The following is a 19,106-nucleotide window of genomic DNA, read 5'->3' as shown; positions in this document are numbered from 1 at the left end:
GGACGCTATGCTTAAAATCTGCCAAGGCTTCGGCGTCCGAACAGTCGACAATCTGGTTCTTTTTAGTAAGAAACATGTTCCAAAGCTTTCGGGCTGACTCTCCGGGCTGTTGAGTTATATGACTCAAATCGTCCGCATCCGGGGGTCGGACATAAGTCCCTTAAAAATTTGCCCGAAAGGCATCTTCGAGCTCTTCCCAACTTCCAATGGAGCTTTCGGGGAGGCCTTTAAGCCAGTGACGAGCTGGCCCTTTGAGCTTGAGGGGTAAGTACTTGATGGCATGGAGACCGTCTCCTCGAGCCATATGGATATGAAGGATGTAGTCCTCAATCCAGACCCCAGGGTCTGTTGTTTCGTCCTATGCCTCTATGTTTACGGGTTTGAATCCCTCTGGAAATTCATGGTCCAGCACCTCATCGGTGAAACATAGGGGGTGTGGGGCACCCCTGTAGCTGGGTGTACTGCATTGTTCGGATGTTTGTTGTGTTGCGTTGTATGCTGGGGCGCGCTTGCGTTGTCCATAGATGGATCTTGTTGCGCCGTCCTTTGGGTGCGAGCCCTCGCATGGGTCGCATGTTGTATTGTGAGTGGCGTTGTATGCCGCTCTGTGTTGGTAGAGGGGTCGTCTATCCAGCCAGGTGGCTGCTTTGATATTTGGTTGTGGGGGGTCTGAGGCCTCCTCATCGAATTCAGGTAGCAGCTTCCGCTTTGGGTAGCTCTTGGAGGGGCGATTGTCGCTGTACCTCGCTGCTGTGTTGAGTATTTTACTCCATCTGATTTGGAGTGTGTCTTGTGCAGCCTTGAGCCTTTGCTTCTGCTTTTTAAGACTCCTCGCGGTGGCAACAAGCCTTTTACGGGCATTCTGCTGCTCCGGGTGCCTGTCCGGCGTTATGTCGTCCGGACCATTATCCTTGATAGAATTTGTTTGTTCGGTTTGATTATCCGGATTGCCGTTGTCCGGTAGTGGTTCGCCCTGCTCCAGCGCTGGGTCTGTGTGATCATTATTTCTGTCGAGGTGGGATTTGGGGCGGCGCTTGTGTTGCCGCTTTGACTGCTTCTCGAGGGAACAAGCCTTCGGTGCGTCCTTCGGCTCCTCGTCGTCATCTTTTGGTGCGTCCACCATGTATACGTCATATGACGAGGTGGCTTTCTCGGGCCCAATAGGCGCTGGTTCTTCATTGTCTCTTTCATCGGCGTCCATACCGTCGATGTCTTCGGAGTCGAAGTCAAGCATGTCAGTTAAATCGTCGACAGTGGCTACAAAGTGGGTGGTGGGTGGGCTTTGAATTTCTTCATCGTCCGTATTCCAACCTTGCTGACCGTAGTCTGGCCAGGGCTCTCCTGATAAAGAGAGAGACTTTAGTGTCTTCAGAATATCGCCGAAAGGCGAGTGCTGAAAGATGTCCGCGGCAGTAAATCCCATGATCGGCGCCCAATCGGATTCAATCGGCAGGGGCGCGGAGGGTTCTGAGTCCGGAGAGGAGTCCGGCTCCTTGGAGTCACGAGTCTCGCGGAGTGCGGGGCTGGTGTTCGGCTCGATCACCGTTGGGATCGCAGCCCCCGAGGCGGCGTCCAACCACCCATCCTCGATCGGCGTTGGCTCCGAATTAAGGGTCGAAGCCGAAGCGGGTGCGGCCTCCAGGGCACTGTTCGGCAGCAGAGCTAGATCATGCTCGTCGTGACAGTGCGGCGCGCTCGGCGGTGACTCGAATCCGTCGAAGATCAAGTCCCTGCGGATGTCAGCTGTGTAGTTTAAACTTCCAAATCTGACCTAACGGCCAGGGGCATAGCTTTCGATCTGCTCCAGACGGCCAAGTGAATTGGCCTGCAGTGCGAAGCTGCTGAAGACGAAGATCTATCCGGGGAGGAAGGTCTCACCCTGGACTGCATCGCTATTGATGATAGTAGGAGCCATCAAGCCTGACGGTGACGACACAGAGGAACTCTCAATGAAAGCACCAATGTCGGTGTCAAAACCGGCGGATCTCGGGTAGGGGGTCCCGAACTGTGCGTCTAGGCCGGATGGTAACAGGAGGCAAGGGACACGAAGTTTTACCCAGGTTCGGGCCCTCTTGATGGAGGTAAAACCCTACATCCTGCTTGATTAATATTGATGATATGGGTAGTACAAGAGTAGATCTACCACGCGATCAGAGAGGCTAAACCCTAGAAGCTAGCCTATGGTATGATTGTTGTTCTGTATGTTGTCCTACGGACTAAAACCCTTCGGTTTATATAGACACAGATAGGGTTAGGGTTACACAAAGTCGGTTACAATGGTAGGAGATCTGTATATCGTATCGCCAAGCTTGCCTTCCACGCCAAGGAAAGTCCCTTCCGGACACGGGACGAAGTCTCCAATCTCGTATCTTCATAGTCCAGGAGTCCGGCTGAAGATATAGTCCGGCCATCCGGACACCCCCTAATCCAGGACTCCCTCACCCTCCCATAGTTGCCATATGACACAAGTAGCCTACTCAAACGAGGCATTCATGTCGTCCTGCAACCTCGCCTAGCCGGAGATCTTATCCATCTGGCTATGGATGATCACATGCATGCACTTGTAAGAGTCGCTGCCTACCCGCGAGACATTTTCCTAGGCCGCCGCGGAGCGGTGGGACATCTCTGCTGCATTTGCGGCGCAACGGGACATCTCTGCTGCTTCCGCAGCATGGCGGGACATCTCTGCTGCTTCCGCTGCGTGGCCAGACTAGTCTGCTGCATCGACAATGTGACGGGGCATGTCGGCTGCTTTCACGGCGAGGCGGTACATCTCTTGTGCTTCCGCTTCCATGCTTGCCTCTCCCTGGTGGTAATCTCTTAACCCAGAACTTGTGTTGGCCATGGCAGATGCAAGGGAACGATGCTAAATGACTTGTTTGTTTTTGTGGACGAGGAGTTGAGGAGGAATGTGTCGTCATCTTGGCATAGTAGTATTTATAACCGAGTACTAATACGCTCATAAGTGGGAAACCATTTAGGTTGTGATCGGTGTGAACAGGTTTGCAATTAAATACTTTGGAATGTGACGAGACGCAAGCTCAAAATTTATTGATGGTTCTAGTTTCGAAGTGCGACACTATTCTCGGATGGCGTAACGTGGGCACGCGTTCTCGGCCGTGGTGTAGCAGTTTTGTAATATGACATGGTACTTCTTTTTCTACTGTTGTGTATGTGCAATAACTGGCACCGTGGGATACATAGCTTACAGTTATTGGGGCGTTCGACAGGAATAGCCTCGTGGCGAGCTATAGACTAGTATTTTTTCACACGCATTACATCGACACATATCATCTCTCTCCCTCTTTCCCACGCACACACCTAGTCTCTCGGGACTTCTCGCACACACCATCTCTAGCTCCCTAGGTCAATGCCACCCACATACACTTGTACTCTGAGTTTAGTACGTTATACACGAAGAGAAGAGGTGCACGCACGCACTTGTTCTCTCTCATGCACGCATCTATAGCTACGAATTGTAGTGTTCTCAACCATCCGATTGACTCTATCATAGGTTCCCGTTGCTCCTTGGCCTTGAGATTGAGAAGTTTAAAACACAGAGGCTAAGCTGGAGGTGCGAGGTTTTGGTTAATGTGCGGGCCACACACGGCACCAACACGACACGAGCATCGTCTGCCTGGTGCATAGTCGGGTGAGTTGTCCAATTATAGACACAACTAGGCCCTCCTTGGTATGCGCAGAGAAATTAGGATCGGAGGGAGTACTACTAGTAGTACTACTACTTTGATGTGTCGCGTCAACTCACACAAGTATGCAACACTTCCTGAACAAACAAGCATATAAGTTGTTATACTTCTTACCCAAAGGATCTTTATATCCAACAGACACAAAATATCCGTTCGACTGTTGGAAATTACTTTAACTATTGATCTGATGTTGAAGTAATTGCTACATCGCCACCAAAACCCACCATCACTTAAGGCAAAGTAGAACGAGCTAACACCTATATTATCATATTACTAAGATAAACATAAGGCACTGTAGAATCATTTAGGAGGTGAGCTTGTCAATCTGGATGTGCAGGGACACCGTCCTCGACAACCCAGCCCCGGCCAGTAGCTTGGGCGGAACTGTGAAGATGGTCAGCTCCTGCATGGCGATGTCACCGGGATCCTTTTTTCTTCTCACCTCCATTTCCACCTTGATGGTGTCGGTCCTGCCTTTGGGATCCCCCGGCGGGCCGTTCGCCCATATGTTGGCCGCGTAGTGCGACAGTGGGGACGCCCCCGTTCTGATGCAGATGATCAACATGGTGATAGGCGCGCCAATGTCGAGCATGCCGCCGACCAAGAAAAATGCGCGACCGTCCTCCTCCCCGAACAACAAGAGTCGTGGCTCCGACAGTGGCACTTGCAGCTGGAGCAACTTGTCGTACTGGATCCTATGCACGGGCATGGGATGCACGGTGCTGATGTGGTGGGAGAGCACCGGCGGCGGGCCTTCGTAGCCGTAGATGGGCACGGGGCATTTGCAGGGCGTGAGTGGACACACGCACTGGTGATCGGCGAGCTTATGGTAAGTGATGTAGAGCCCACAGCCTTCGTGCGGGCACTCCACCCTCATCGAGAAGAGGACAGCGTCCATCGCCATGTTCCGCACGTCGAAGCCGCCGTTGCGCTTGCACTTCTGGCACTGCCGCTGGTTCCCGGGCGCCCGCCGCGGCAGTCCACGCAGGCCAGGTGCCTCCCTTGCACTACAGAAATCAATCAAACAGCACATCAATCAAGAAACCTGCACCTTGCTCGATCAGCCGAACGGACGAGGTGTATTCAAACCTCATACACTGGAGGCTTCAAGGGGCGGATGCAAGGGGCAGTGGAGCAAGGTGAGGTCCATAGAGACCATAGAGAGCTCCATCGTCGGGTCCTGTTCTGTCGGCATGATCTCTCCCTCCTCGTGCACAACCATCTCTCACTTTAGGGCCGGGGCATTACAAAAGTTTTACCGTCACATATTCATACTACTTCAAGGTGAATTAAATCAACACATGCAAGTATCAAGGAAAGTCACGGCATGCACGCATGCGTTGTAATTAATGCATCAGTAAACGTAAATTATTGAAATGTATCGAGTGCACTACTTTGATGTGTCGCGTCAACTCATACAACAAGGAGAAGTTTGATTACAACGCCCTCTCCCTCTCCCATGAGCGTGGTGGCTCGCAGGACTAGGAGAAGCATTCACTACATGCTCTCCCTCCCGCACGCGGTGGACATGCAGCAGTTCATTCGGTGTCAGATGACCAGAAGCATACTGTAGTACTCCACTACAGTAGTACCATCATTGTTCGACTTCCCAAATAGGCGAAGAGCCAAGCGCAACCCAAATGCTCGTGTGGCAGTTTCATGTGTAGGGGAGGTATATTGACATAGTCTAGGATAGCGTCTATCATGCCTCTAAGCTTATAATCGTTGGAGTCGGCTCCATGCTACGAGGCCTTCTCGAAGCATTTTTTGATTAAAATAATCTTCTGGCCCTACCTATCATCCTAGTGATTGTAGTTTTCACGCTCATCTGGTCAAGACGGGAATATATATATATATATATATATATATATATATATATATATATATATAAAAATTTGTGGTGGGGTAAATGTTAGAGGTTGCAACAAATATATTGTACACTGCAGGTCTTTTAGCAAAGTTTAGAGGCAATCATGTGGGGCCAGTGCTATGATGTGTCGTGTCAACTCGTACAAACGAGGAGAAGCTTGATTTTACTACTACACGCCCTCTCCCTCGCCCATGCGCTCGGTGGCTCACAGACAAGGACATGTTTTTGCTTACTACAACAAGCTATCCCTCCCGCACGCGGTGGACGGTCATGCAGCAGTTGATTCGATATTGTAGAAGTAGTAACATCATTGTTCTTCTTCTCGAAGAGGCGAACAGCCAAGCAAAACCCGATCATGGCAGTTGCGAACGCTCGTGTGGCAGTCTTTGTGTAGGGGTGGGCGTGGTGCAGAGCCTTAGAGCACGCATATAGCCAGGCTCTTGCATGAGACAAAATTGCCATGTAAGCAGGCTATAAGCCCACTATTGTAGTTGCTCTTAATATTATAGCCCTGTAAACCGGAAAGGAGGGACTACTCCCTCTGTTCCTAAATACTCCCTCCATTTTTATTGTCCTTGTCTTAGCTTTGGTAAAAGTAAAGCTTTATAAACTTTGACCAAGTTTATATAACATAAGCAATAACAAATCAAGACAATTAGATTTATTATTGAATGTACTTTCACATCATATATATTTGTTATGATAAATGTTTATATTATTTTTTATAAACTTGGTCAAACTTTATGAAAATTTGACCTCAGTCAACTCTAATATGCAGAGTAAATAAAAATGGAGGGAGTATTTGCCTTTCTAGAAATTTCAACAAGTGACTACATCCTAAATGAGTACATACGGAGCAAAATGAGTGAATCTACACGATAAATAAATACGTAGTTCTCTCATTTTCCTCTTTGCCTTGGTCGTGGTGCACAATATTGAGTATACTACTATTGACTAGTTTCTTTTTGACATGCATTTACGTTGATACAGCTTGAATGCCAACGAGGCAGAGGGTAGCGGTTCCCGAAATGTTGAACGGTCAATGACGCCTCCGCATTCAATTAGCATGCAGAGGTAGGAGTAAGTAATTGGAGAAGAAGAATGGAGCCAACACGATGTGAATGCAACGCAGTTTGGACTCTCATATAATGGCGCCCCACCACTCCAATCCATCTACTCCTAGTCTCTGCACAACACTACCCACTCCAATCCAAGACCAAGACCAAGACCAAGTGACTAGAAGCCACAAGCACCCATGGCGTCGATGGACGTGAGCGGTAGTCGGCTGTGTCGGATCGTCCAAGACGCCGGCCTGCGGCCCGCACCGCGCAGCGTTTCCAGACAGTGTGGTGACCGCCGGCGTCATAGCCCTCGTCGACGCCGGCTTTGCCTCTCACATGTGCCAAATGATGGTCGACTCCATCTGCAGGTTCACTGCTGTCAAGAAGCGCGCGGACGACCTTGCTGTACTGCTCCAGCCCGTGCGCCCAGGCTCCTCGTTGCCTGCCACCCTCATCGGCCTCCAAGGTGATGAATTCTTTGAAGCACTGGTGGCCCTGCAGCTGTCGGTGGTCGCGATGAAGAATGTGCACCTCGAGGCTGGGCTCGCCGTGCAGCGCCTTGCCATGCAAGAAAGCGTCGACCTGCACATCCACATCTACAAGGAAATCGTCTACATAGGCCACTACAAGGCTAGCGAGGATAGAAAGATGTTGGCCTTTCTTCCAGCGGCTGGAATTGTTGGACGCCATTGTTCAGAAGTACGTCGACCTGGCTACGAAAGCCGCTTCTACTTAGCCGTCGTTCAGTGGGTCGGCGCCCTGAGTCGAGGAGGTGGACGTCGTCAATGGATGCATCTTTCTTCTTGCCTCCTGTAACCAGCACTGCATCACCTCGTGGCCTTAATGTTTAATTAGTGTATGACATTTTTATTCCAGTCATAACATTTTCACTGTGAGGTGGGGCCGTAGTTGAGCAAACCGACCATTGGCAAATCCCCACCCCGCCCACCGTGTGTCGGCTGAGTTAGAATTAGAAGAGAGAAACGAGGGAGAAGAGCTAGCTATAGCATGGACGCTGTTGTCAGATGGGACTCGTGTTGATAGAATAGGAGTAATGAGTACTCGTACCTCTTTTTTTATGGAAAAAGTAGTCGTACGTCTAGTACCACTAGTTGGGTGCGTGCAACCTATACCTGTCATCACTTTAGGCCTCCTTTTCTAACCGCAGCTATGCTTCATAGTACATAGTTTTTCATGCATTTATTCTCCTATATGTACTCCTAGGCTATTTCCACATGCTTGCTTTCCCCGACATGTGGGACATAGAGCATCTGGGTCGTAGTGCATGCACGACTCGGAGCATATGCAACCATGTCGGCGTACTTTACATTTCAGACCTCATGAATTACATGCAAACCCCTCACAGAAAAATAAATAAATAAATGAATTACTACATGCAAACCAGATTATTTTCACAGAAACCGAAGCACGTTCATTAAATTTTGGACATAACACATTTATAAAAAATGATCAGACCTAAACCAGCCTAAGGGCCTCTTTGATTCGCAGGATACTAAATAGACGGGAATGGGGAAAGTATGATGGCAATGAACTAAGACGAGGAGGAAGAGGAGTAGTACTGTACATGCTACAGACTGGACTGTAGCACATTGTTTTTTAGGACATATCACCACATTGTTTTCTATGGCCTATCGCCTGCTGGTTTACTGGGCTGCCATGGTTCGCACTCCTCCGATGTGAGTAGTAGTACTAGTATAGTACACTATATACCGCATGATTCTTTCCTCCTTCTTACGTACTTTGCCGACATGTGGGAGTGCCAGCATCCGGGTCGATGTGTCATGCACCACATTAGAGGGGGGGAATGGAAGGGGGGCATCACCCGGTCGTAGCACCAGTAATTCATGACTATAGTGAGTAGTCATATCACAAGACTCCGTCTTTCCAGCAGTAACACGCTGTCAAATCGCACAACCCTACCTTTCCAGCAGTAAGTTGAATCCGCTACTCCCTCACCCTCCTCGCCTCTCTATCAAACCGCCTATGCAAAAACTGCCGCGCGTACTGCCCGGGAAAAGCCCCGCCCTCAACTTTTAACTACTCATAGTATAATTTTGTATCGATGAATTGCGCAATGGAGCAGAAAACCAAAAGAAAAATGTGGTACATGTAAACAAATACAGTTCAAGCTCTAGCTAGCGATTCGGAACGTAAACCGTGCATGTGTTTATATGTATAGGTTACTTCAAAGTACTGAGTCCATTGATGCAATGTGGTCAAACTGTACAATCAATATCTCAAAGTCAAAATAGTTCAAGCTTGTTCGTTCTATATAAATACTAGTATTGTATGTTTATTCACCCGTGGGGTTGTTCAATGAATGGAGGGCCGGGAGCACAGGTGAACAATACTACTAGTAGTAAGTAGGAGTCGTACAGTTAGTCACGTTAAATAGAGAGTTTCTTTTCTTTAATGCCACATACACAAATTGAAACGCTTCTTGTGGAGAGAAAAAGATAACCACTCCACTATATATAATAGGCAGGGGCCTGAGCGCTTGCTTTACTAGGGTTTCTCTCTTCATTCTCTCATCCTCTCCAGATCTAAACAAGATAGCGGTAGCGACATTTTCTCTCTACTCACCGCTGGTCACAGATCCGGCCCGATCCCTTCGGTCGGTGTTTGTAGAGGACTAGGTGCATCGTTCACGCGGTCATCGGCGTCGAGGGAGGAAACCCACAGCTGCCGGTGGGTCCCGATCCTCTACCCGTGTCGTTCTCTCTGACACAGCGCCGGCTCAGGAGGTCCTCCGACCCTTCTTTCTCCCTGATGTATTATGCGCAGACCCGACCTGCCGCCGGCGACATCCCAACAACCCTCAGGTATAAGTTCTTCCAAAGCGGCCTTGCTCTACTGCCTTAGCTCCCCACGCGTCTGCATGTGCATCTTTTTCTACTTCCATCAGCTCTTCCAAAGCCACCTAAATTTTTAGTATTATTGGAGGTAAAGCTACTTCATGCAGTCAAATCTAGGACTTGGTTCAAACAACAAAGAAAGGGGGGAAGTCGTAGCATGAATTTAGGACTTGATTCAAAGAGGAAATAACAGGTGAAAGTAGTAGAGATTGGATACCCAATGGGTCTCTTGGTTGAAAAGGGAAATAAAGGGAAAAGGCAGTACAAACTGGATAAGGAACAAATCTATTATTGGTTGAAAAAAGGATAGAAAGTGGCGGCTGGTGGACAAGTCAACAGAGTATGTCCAGGATTAGATTTGCTGCCCTCACATAGTAAAGGGTCTCCAGGATTAGATTGCTGCCGTCACAGAGTATGAACAAACTCGGCATCACCACTTTATGCCTCCTTGTAGGTACATTGTGCTGATGCGTCCACTGTCGCACGTCCTTATACCAACTTTTGTTGTTGTTAATGTAAGGGCTCATGTAAAATGAAGCAATCACACTGTTACCTTAAGGACATGTCTAACCAGTGTTATTTTTAATCTAATACCTCTAGTGATATGATGCAATTAAATTGTGTTACAAATGGCACTCTTGCTGTTTTCCCCGGTATGATAAGTAAGTTGCTTCTTTACGCTGCTGAGTGTCCTGGTGTCCCCACGTTCCCATGCCCTTAAACCAATTATTTAGCTGCTCTTGATCTACTGTATCTGGTAAACAAGCAATTCCACCATTATAGTAATCCCATATTTGACGAATGTCATTGTTGATCGTAATGCTTCAGGTAACATGAAGCATTGCTGGCGTTTTAAAATTTCTACTGTCCTTGCGTGATTTCCGTGAACATAACGAAGATGCTTCTTTTCATTTCGCGTATGTTCCGTATCTTGTTATTGACCAGCAACTATTTTCTTTCTATCTTTTTGTGTAGATAGGGATATCCATTTCACCTTGTTGCTATTGTGACCTTTTGTTGAACTACACAAAACGCTTTTTTGGAATGAGTGTCTTGTGCAGTTCAACTAAAATGTCACGTGGGCAACTCTCAACTTTGGTGGAACAACACAAAATGGTGATTGGAGTTTCCAAAATCCCCGTCAAATTCTGCTGGTCATCTCGTGCTACATCTTATTAGCCTTTGCAAGATGAGGCATGATACGTCCATTTTGCATCATGTTTCCTTGTTGTTATTTATAATGTTTTTATCCATAATAATGCTTTTTGGGGTAAGTCTAATGCCTTTTCTCTCATAATTTACAAGGAACACACCAAGAGGGAGAATTTCGACAGCTGGAAATCTGGACCTGGAAAAGCTACGTCAGGCCACCTATTCTACACAACTCCAAATGAGCTGAAACTTTATGGAGAATTTTTACGAATTATTTGAGGAATATTGGATCCAATAAACACCAGAGGGGGGCCACCAGGTGGGCACAACCCACCTGGGCGCGCTAGGCCCCCCAGGTGCGCCCTGGTGGGTTGTGGCCTCCTCGGCCCACCTCCGGTGCCCATCTTTTGGTATATAAGTGGTTTTGACCTAGAATAAAAATAAGGGGAGGACTTTCGGGATGGAGCGCTGCCGTCTCGAGGCGGAACTTGGGCAGGAGCACTTTTGCCCTCGAGCGGAGCGATTCTGCCGGGGGAAATTCCCTCCCGGAGGGGGAAATCATCGTCGTCATCATCACCAACAACTCTCCCATCTTGGGGAGGGCAATCTCCATCAACATCTTCACCAGCGCAATCTCATCTCAAACCTTAGTTCATCTCTTATATTCAATCTTGTTACTGGAACTATAGATTGTTGCTAGGGGTGACTATAGTAGTGTTGATTACATCTTGTAGTTGATTACTATATGGTTTATTTGGTGGAAGATTATATGTTCAGATCCATTATGACTCTAGTAGTGTTGAGAATGTTTGTTGTTTGTGAGTAGTTACCTTTGTTCTTGAGGTCACCGGATAAATCATGTTGCAAGTAATAATCATGTGAATTTGATATGTGTTCGATATTTTGATAGTATGTATGTTGTGATTCCCTTAGTGGTGTCATGTGAACGTCGACTACATGACACTTCACCATATTTGGGCCTAAGGGAATGCATTGTGGAGTAGTAAATAGATGGTGGGTTGCGAGAGTGGCAGAAACTTAAACCCCAGTTAGGCACTATTCCGTAAGGGACCGATTGGATCCTAGAGTTTAACGCTATGGTTAGAATTTATTCTTAATACTTTTCTCGTAGTTGCAGATGCTTGCGGGAGGGTTAATCATAAGTATGAGGTTTTCTCAAGTAAGAACAACACCTAAGCACCGGTCCACCCACATATCAAATTATGAAAGTAGCAAACACAAATCAAACCAATATGATGAAAGTGACTAGATGAAATTCCCGTGTACCCTCAAGAACGCTTTGCTCATTATAAGAAACCGTTTTGGCCTGTCATTTTCCTCAAAAGGATTGGGCTGGCTTGCTGCATACTTATTACTATTATTGTTACTTCTCGTTACAAACTATCTTGCTATCAAACTACTCGCTACTTACAATTTCAACACTTGCAGACACTACCTCACCTAAAACTACTTGTCATTTCCTTCTGCTCCTCGTTGTGTTCGACACTCTTACTTATCGAAAAGATATACAATTGATCCCCTATACTTGTGGGTCTCAAGGCTATTTTCTGGCGCCGTTGCCGGGGAGTGAAGTGCCTTTGGTAAGTGGAATTCGGTAAGGAAACATTTATATAGTGTGCTGAAATTTATTGTCACTTGTTACTATGGAAAACAATCCTTTGAGGGGTATGTTCGGGGTATCTTCACCTTGTCCGGAACCATAATTAATTTCCCCTCAACCTATAGCACCCACTGAAAATATTGAATATGAAATTCCGTCGGGTATGATAGAACAACTGCTAGCTAATCCTTATGCAGGAGATGGAACTGAACATCCCCATATGCACTTGATATATGTGGAACAAATTTGTGAATTGTTTAAGCTTGCAGGTTTACCCGGAGATGAGGTGATGAGAAAGGTTTTCCCTTTATCTTTGAAGGGAAAAGCATCGGCATGGTATAGGCTATGCGATGATATTGGATCATGGAATTGGAATCGTTTGAAATTGGAGTTTCACCAAAAAAAATTATCCTATGCATCTAGTTCATCGTGATCGGAATTATATATATATATATATATATATATATATATATATATAATTTTTGGCCTCGTGAAGGAGAATGTGTCACTCTAGCTTGGGGGAGGCTTAAGTCAATGTTATATTCATGCCCCAGTCATGAGCTCTCAAGAGAAATTATTATCCAGAATTTCTATGCTCGGCTTTCTCGTAATGATCAAACCATTCTTGATACTTCTTATGCTGGTTCTTTTATGAAGAAGACTATTGAATTCTGGTGGGATCTTTTGGAAAGAATTAAACGCAACTCTGAAGATTGGGAACTCGACGAAGGTAAAGAGTTAGGTATCAAACTTAAGTATGATTGTGTTAAATATTTTATGGACACCGATGCTTTTCAAAAGTTTAGCACTAAATATGGACTTGACTCTGAGATAGTAGCCTCCTTTTGTGAATCATTTGCTACTCATGTTGAACTCCCTAAAGAGAAGTGGCTTAAATATCATCCACCTATTAAAGAAGAAATTAAAGAACCGGTACCGGTCAAAGAAAAAACTATACTCTATAATGTTGATCCAGTTGATCCTACTGCTTATATTGAGAAACCTCCTTTTCCTGTTAGGATAAAGGAACATGCTAAAGTTTCAACTGTGGTCAACAAAAGCTCTGTTAGAACACCTAAACCAGATGGTCAAATTAGAGTTGAACCCAATATTGCCATGGTTAAAGATCTCTTAGAAGAAGATGTGGATGGGCATGTTCTCTACTTCTGTGCAGAAGCTGCTACAATTGCCAAGCCTGAAAAGGGGATAAAAATGGACCAGTTGTTGGCCTGCCTATCATTTCAGTTAAAATAGGAGATCACTGTTATTATGGTTTATGTGATATGGGTGATAGTGTGAGTGCTATTCCTCATAGGTTATATCAAGAAATTAGGGAGGACATAGCACTTGTTGAGATAGAAGACATAGATGTTACTATTAACTTGCAAATAGAGACTATATCACCAGTTGGGATTGTCAGATATGTTGAAGTCTTGTGTGGGAAAACAAAATATCCTACCGATTTTCTTGTTCTTGGTACCCCACCTGATGACTTCTGATCCATTATCTTTGGTAGACCTTTCTTGAACATAGTTAATGCTAGGATAGATTGCCAGAAACAAATTGTGGGTGTTAGCTTTCGTGATGAGTCTCATCAGTTTAATTTTTCCAAGTTTAGTAAAAATTATCATGAAAAAGAATTACCTAGTAAGGATGAATCCATTGGTCTTGCTTCTATTGCTGTGCCTCCTACCGATCCTTTAGAGCAATACTTGCTAGACCATGAGAATGATTTACATATGCATGAAAGAAATGAAATAGATAATATTTTCTTTGAACAACATCCTCTGCTTAAGCACAATTTGCCTATTGAAACTTTTGGAGGTCCTCCTCCACCTAAGGGTGATCCTGTGTTTGAATTAAAACAATTGCCAGACACTTTGAAATATGCTTATCTTGATGAAAAGAAGATATATCATGTTATTATTAGTGCTAACCTTTCAGGACATGAAGAAGAAAGATTATTGAAAGTTCTAAGGAAGCACCGAGATGCTATTTGATATACTCTTGATGATTTAAAGGGCATTAGTTCCACTCTATGTCAGCACAAAATTAATATGGAACCTGATGCTAAACCCGTTGTTGACCACCAACATCGGTTAAATCTGAAGATGAAAGAGGTGGTAAGAACGGAAATATTAAAACTTCTGGAAGCAGGTATAATTTATCCAATAGCAGATAGTAGATAGGTAAGTTCTATTCATTATGTACCTAAGAAGGGAGGTATAATTGTTGTTCCTAATGATAAGAATGAACTTATTCCACAAAGAATTGCTACAGGCTATAGAATGATAATTGATTACAGAAAATTAAATGAAGCAACTAGAAAGATCATTACCCTTTGCCTTTTATTGACCAAATGCTTGAAAGATTATCTAAGCACACACATTTTTGCTTCCTTGATGGATATTCTGGCTTCTGGCAAATACCTACTTCTCAACCTGATCAAGAAAATACCACTTTTACTTGTCCTTTTGGAACCTATGCTTATAGACGTATGCCTTTTGGTTTATGTAATGCACCTTCTACCTTTCAAAGATGTATGATGGCTATATTCTCTAAATTTTGTGAAAAGATTGTTGAGGTTTTCATGGATGACTTTTCTGTTTATGGGAAGTATTTTGACGATTGTTTAAGCAATCTTGATTGAGTTTTGCAGAGATGTGAACAAACAAATCATGTCTTGAATTGGGAGAAGTGCCACTTTATGCTAAATGAAGGCATTGTCTTGGGTCATAAAATTTCTGAAAAAGGTATTGAAGTGGACCAAGCTACGGTTGATGCTATTGAGAAAATGCCCTGTCCTAAGGACATCAAAGGTATTCGTAGTTTCCTAGGTCATGTTGGTTTCTATAGGAGATTTATTAAAGACTTCTCTAAAATTTCTAGGCCTCTTACTAGTCTCTTGCAAAAGGATATTCCTTTTGTTTTTGATGATGATTGTCTTGAAGCCTTTGAACACTCAAGAAAGCCTTAATATCTGCACCTATTGTTCAACCACCTGATTGGAACTTGCCTTTTGAAATTATGTGTGATGCTAGTGAATATGATGTTGGTGCTGTTCTAGGACAAAGAGTTGATAAGAAATTGAATGTTATTCATTGTGCTAGTAAAACTCTAGACAGTGCTCAAAGAAATTATGCTACAACTGAAAAAGAATTCTTAACAGTGGTATTTGCTTATGATAAATTTAGACCTTATATTGTTGATTCCAAAGTAACCATTCACACAGACCATGCTGCTATTAAATATCTTATGGAAAAGAAAGATGCTAAACTTAGACTTATTCGTTGGGTTCTCTTGTTGCAAGAATTTGATTTGCATATTATTGATAGAAAGGGAGCTAAGAACCGTGTAGCTGATAACTTGTCTAGGCTTGAAAATGTGCTTGATGACCCACTTCCTATTGATGATAGTTTTCCTGATGAGCAGTTAGCTGCAATAAATGTTGCTAATGGTACTCCTTGGTATGTTGGCTATGCTAATTACATTGTTGCTAAATATTTGCCACCTAGCTTCATGTATCAACAAAATAAAAAATTATTCTACGATTTAAGACATTACTTTTGGGATGACCCACATCTTTATAAAGAAGGAGCAGATGGTATTATTAGACATTGTGTACCTAAGCGTGAACAGGGACAAATCCTACGGAAATGTCACTGTGAAGCTTATGGAGGGCATCATGCTAGAGATAGAACCGCTCATAAGGTATTGCAGTCTGGATTTTATTGGCCTACTCTCTTCAAGGATGCTCGTAAGTATGTCTCATTTTGTGATGAATGCCAAAAAATAGGTAATATTGGTAAGCGTCAAGAAATGCCTATGAACTATTCTCTTGCTGTTAAACCATTTGATGTTTGGGGATTTTATTACATGGGACCTTTTCCTTCCTCTAATGGGTATACACATTTTTTGGTTGCTGTTGATTATGTTACTAAATGGGTAGAAGCTATTCCAACTTGTAGCGCTGATCACAACACCTCTATTAAAATGCTTAAGTTATTTTCCCAAGGTTTGGAGTCCCTAGATATTTAATGACTAATGGTGGTTCACACTTTATTCATAGTGCTTTCCGTAAGATGCTTGCTAAGTATGATGTTAACCCTAGAATTGCATCACCCTATCATCCTTAGTCTAGTGGTCAAGTTGAACTTAGCAATAGAGAAATAAAATTAATTTTGCAAAAGACTGTCAATAGGTCCAGGAAGAATTGGTCTAAGAAATTAGATGATGCACTTTGGGCTTACAGAACAACATATAAAAATCCTATGGGTATGTCTCCTTATAAAATGGTTTATGGAAAAGCTTGTCATTTGCCTCTTGAGTTAGAACATAAAGCATATTGGGCAGTTAAAGAACTCAACTATGATTTCAAACTTGCTGGAGAAAAGAGGTTATTTGATATAACCTCATTAGATGAGTGGAGAACCCAAGCTTATGAAAATGCAAAGCTATTCAAAGAAAGAGTTAAAAGATGGCATGACAAAAGAATTCAAAAACGTGAGTTTAAAGTCGGAGAATATGTTCTTTTATACAACTCTCATTTTAGATTCTTTGCAGGGAAGCTCCTCTCGAAATGGGAAGGCCCATATGTTATCGAGGAGGTTTACCAGTCTAGTGCACTCAAAATAAATAATTTCGAAGGCACTAACCCGAAGGTTGTCAACAGGCAACGAATAAAGCATTATATCTCAGGTACACCTATTAATGTTGAAAGCAATATTATCCAAACTTTAACACCGGAAGAACACACAGAAGAGTCCTTCCGGAACACTCTAGAATCATCAAAATAAGGAGGTACGTGATATGGTAAGTAAACTGACTCCGAAAAATATGCAAAACTATTTTTTATCAGTTTTGGAATATTTTAAAATTTTGGAAATAAAGAAACTCCCAGGAAGCGTCCCTTGGTGGGCACAATAGCTTGGTGCGCCCGTAGCTCGCCGCTTTTGCTGTGGCCGAACACAGCGCCGCCGTTGAGCTCCTTGTCGTGGCCACGCTCGCCGATGAGCTCGTCCGAGCTCGTAGTCGTGCTCAGCACGCGCGTAGGGCCCCATAGCGCTAGCTAGCTCGCTCCGATGTGCCGTGTAATGCCGGTTCCGACGACGCCCGAACTCCGGCGTCCGCTCCGCCGCTCGCCGCCGCCGTTTCCGGCAAAGTCCGGCCATACCACCGCCACCACTTGACGCGGCATCGAGTGGCCATTCGAATGGACCAAGCCGCGCGCCGAACGGCGCCGTGTAGCCCCGACAAGGCCCGGGTGCCGTCGCCGCGTTCTGACGTTGCCGGCAGCAAAACACCGGCCGCCGCCTACGTGGTTGGCCTGGGGCCACCCCAGTGCCACTGCCAGTTGGCCCCACGGGTCCCAGTTGACTGGGTTGACCCAGTCAACTGCTGACCAGGCAGCCAGTGCCACTGACACGCACTACTAGGAAAAAGGCTAGCAGCAGCGCGGGTTTTTAGGTGTATCAATAGCGCGTGGACCGACGCTACTAATAAGGCACTATAGCTAACACATAGCAGTAGCGCGTGCTCACCAGCGCTACTGCTACACAAGTGTAGCAGCAGCGCGCTTAGTGGAAGCTCGCTACTGCTAATAGCTATAGCGCGCTTCTTCCGTGCGCGCTACTACTACTACTGCGCTGTTGCTAACTTTTCTCCACTAGCTACTGCTAATTTTAGTAGTTTTTCTTTTTTCCGGCATATTTGTTTTGTATTTGAACAGGCTTTATAGAAGAATCTTTAGCACATACAAATGTCATCATGATACACATACAAATGCCTGCGAGACCACAGATGTAATCATAGCATATACATACAAATAGTCTCATCATAATCATCATCCAACACAAAGTGGTCTCTCGTCATCATCTCGAAAATAGCGATACAAGTCTCGATTAATTGCAAATATATCGTCATCCATCTAAACAATGATATACGCGAGAAGAGCTATCACTTTGATTACATGAGTTCGTATCCCTCTCTCGCATTAGCGTGAAACTAAACTAACTACTGCCTGTCGCTCAGAAACCGGAAACCGGTACACCTGGGCCTGACACTCCGGCCACTTGTCGTATATATACTCCTGGCATAGCACTTCTTCGCCATCTATGATCTATGCACCTGCATCGTCACATGAGTCGATGATATGCAACATATATAGTTGAGCAACAGAAAGAGACAGACTTGGCAAAAATAGAAACAACATATCATAAGCATAAATAACAAAGTTCATCGTACCCCAAAATGCCCTAACTAGAGTGATTTTCGCTAGTCGAGGAGGAGGACGGTTTAATTACATCATAAACAAAGTTTCACCATGCATAACTCAAAGTTTTTTCATACAGAAAGTATGGACTAAACGGACACATTGTCATATATCGACAATCACTCCAACATGTCGTTCCATCCATCCAAGTCAGGGAGATAGTCCTTGAGCTTAGTGAAAGGCTTCATGTCGAGACGCTGAGAGGCTATCCATGTTCGGACGTCTTCCCGCGACATTTGTACTTCTCTGTAGAACATCCCTGTTTTTCCGACGACCTCCTTCATTATGATTTGGGCAAGTTCGCGTTGGATGTTATAGAACTCAGCTCGAAGTCGATGATCCTCGATATCTCCTATGTCCTTTGCCCATTGCAGAATATGGGCATTGCCAGATCTAGGTGACATGCGAAGGTTCTGGTGATCCCGTCTGTACTCCAGCATGTGGTGTAGGACATAGAATCCATCATTAAGAGAATCATTCGGTTGCTGGATGCAGCAGAAGTCGGTCTTATGGCGGAAGGCGGCCCTGCCGCCCCTTGTCTTCTTGTC

Source organism: Triticum aestivum, chromosome 3A (genome assembly GCF_018294505.1).
Source record: "Triticum aestivum cultivar Chinese Spring chromosome 3A, IWGSC CS RefSeq v2.1, whole genome shotgun sequence".
Classification (NCBI taxonomy): Eukaryota; Viridiplantae; Streptophyta; class Magnoliopsida; order Poales; family Poaceae; genus Triticum; species Triticum aestivum.
Note: the sequence above shows the minus strand (reverse complement) of the source record.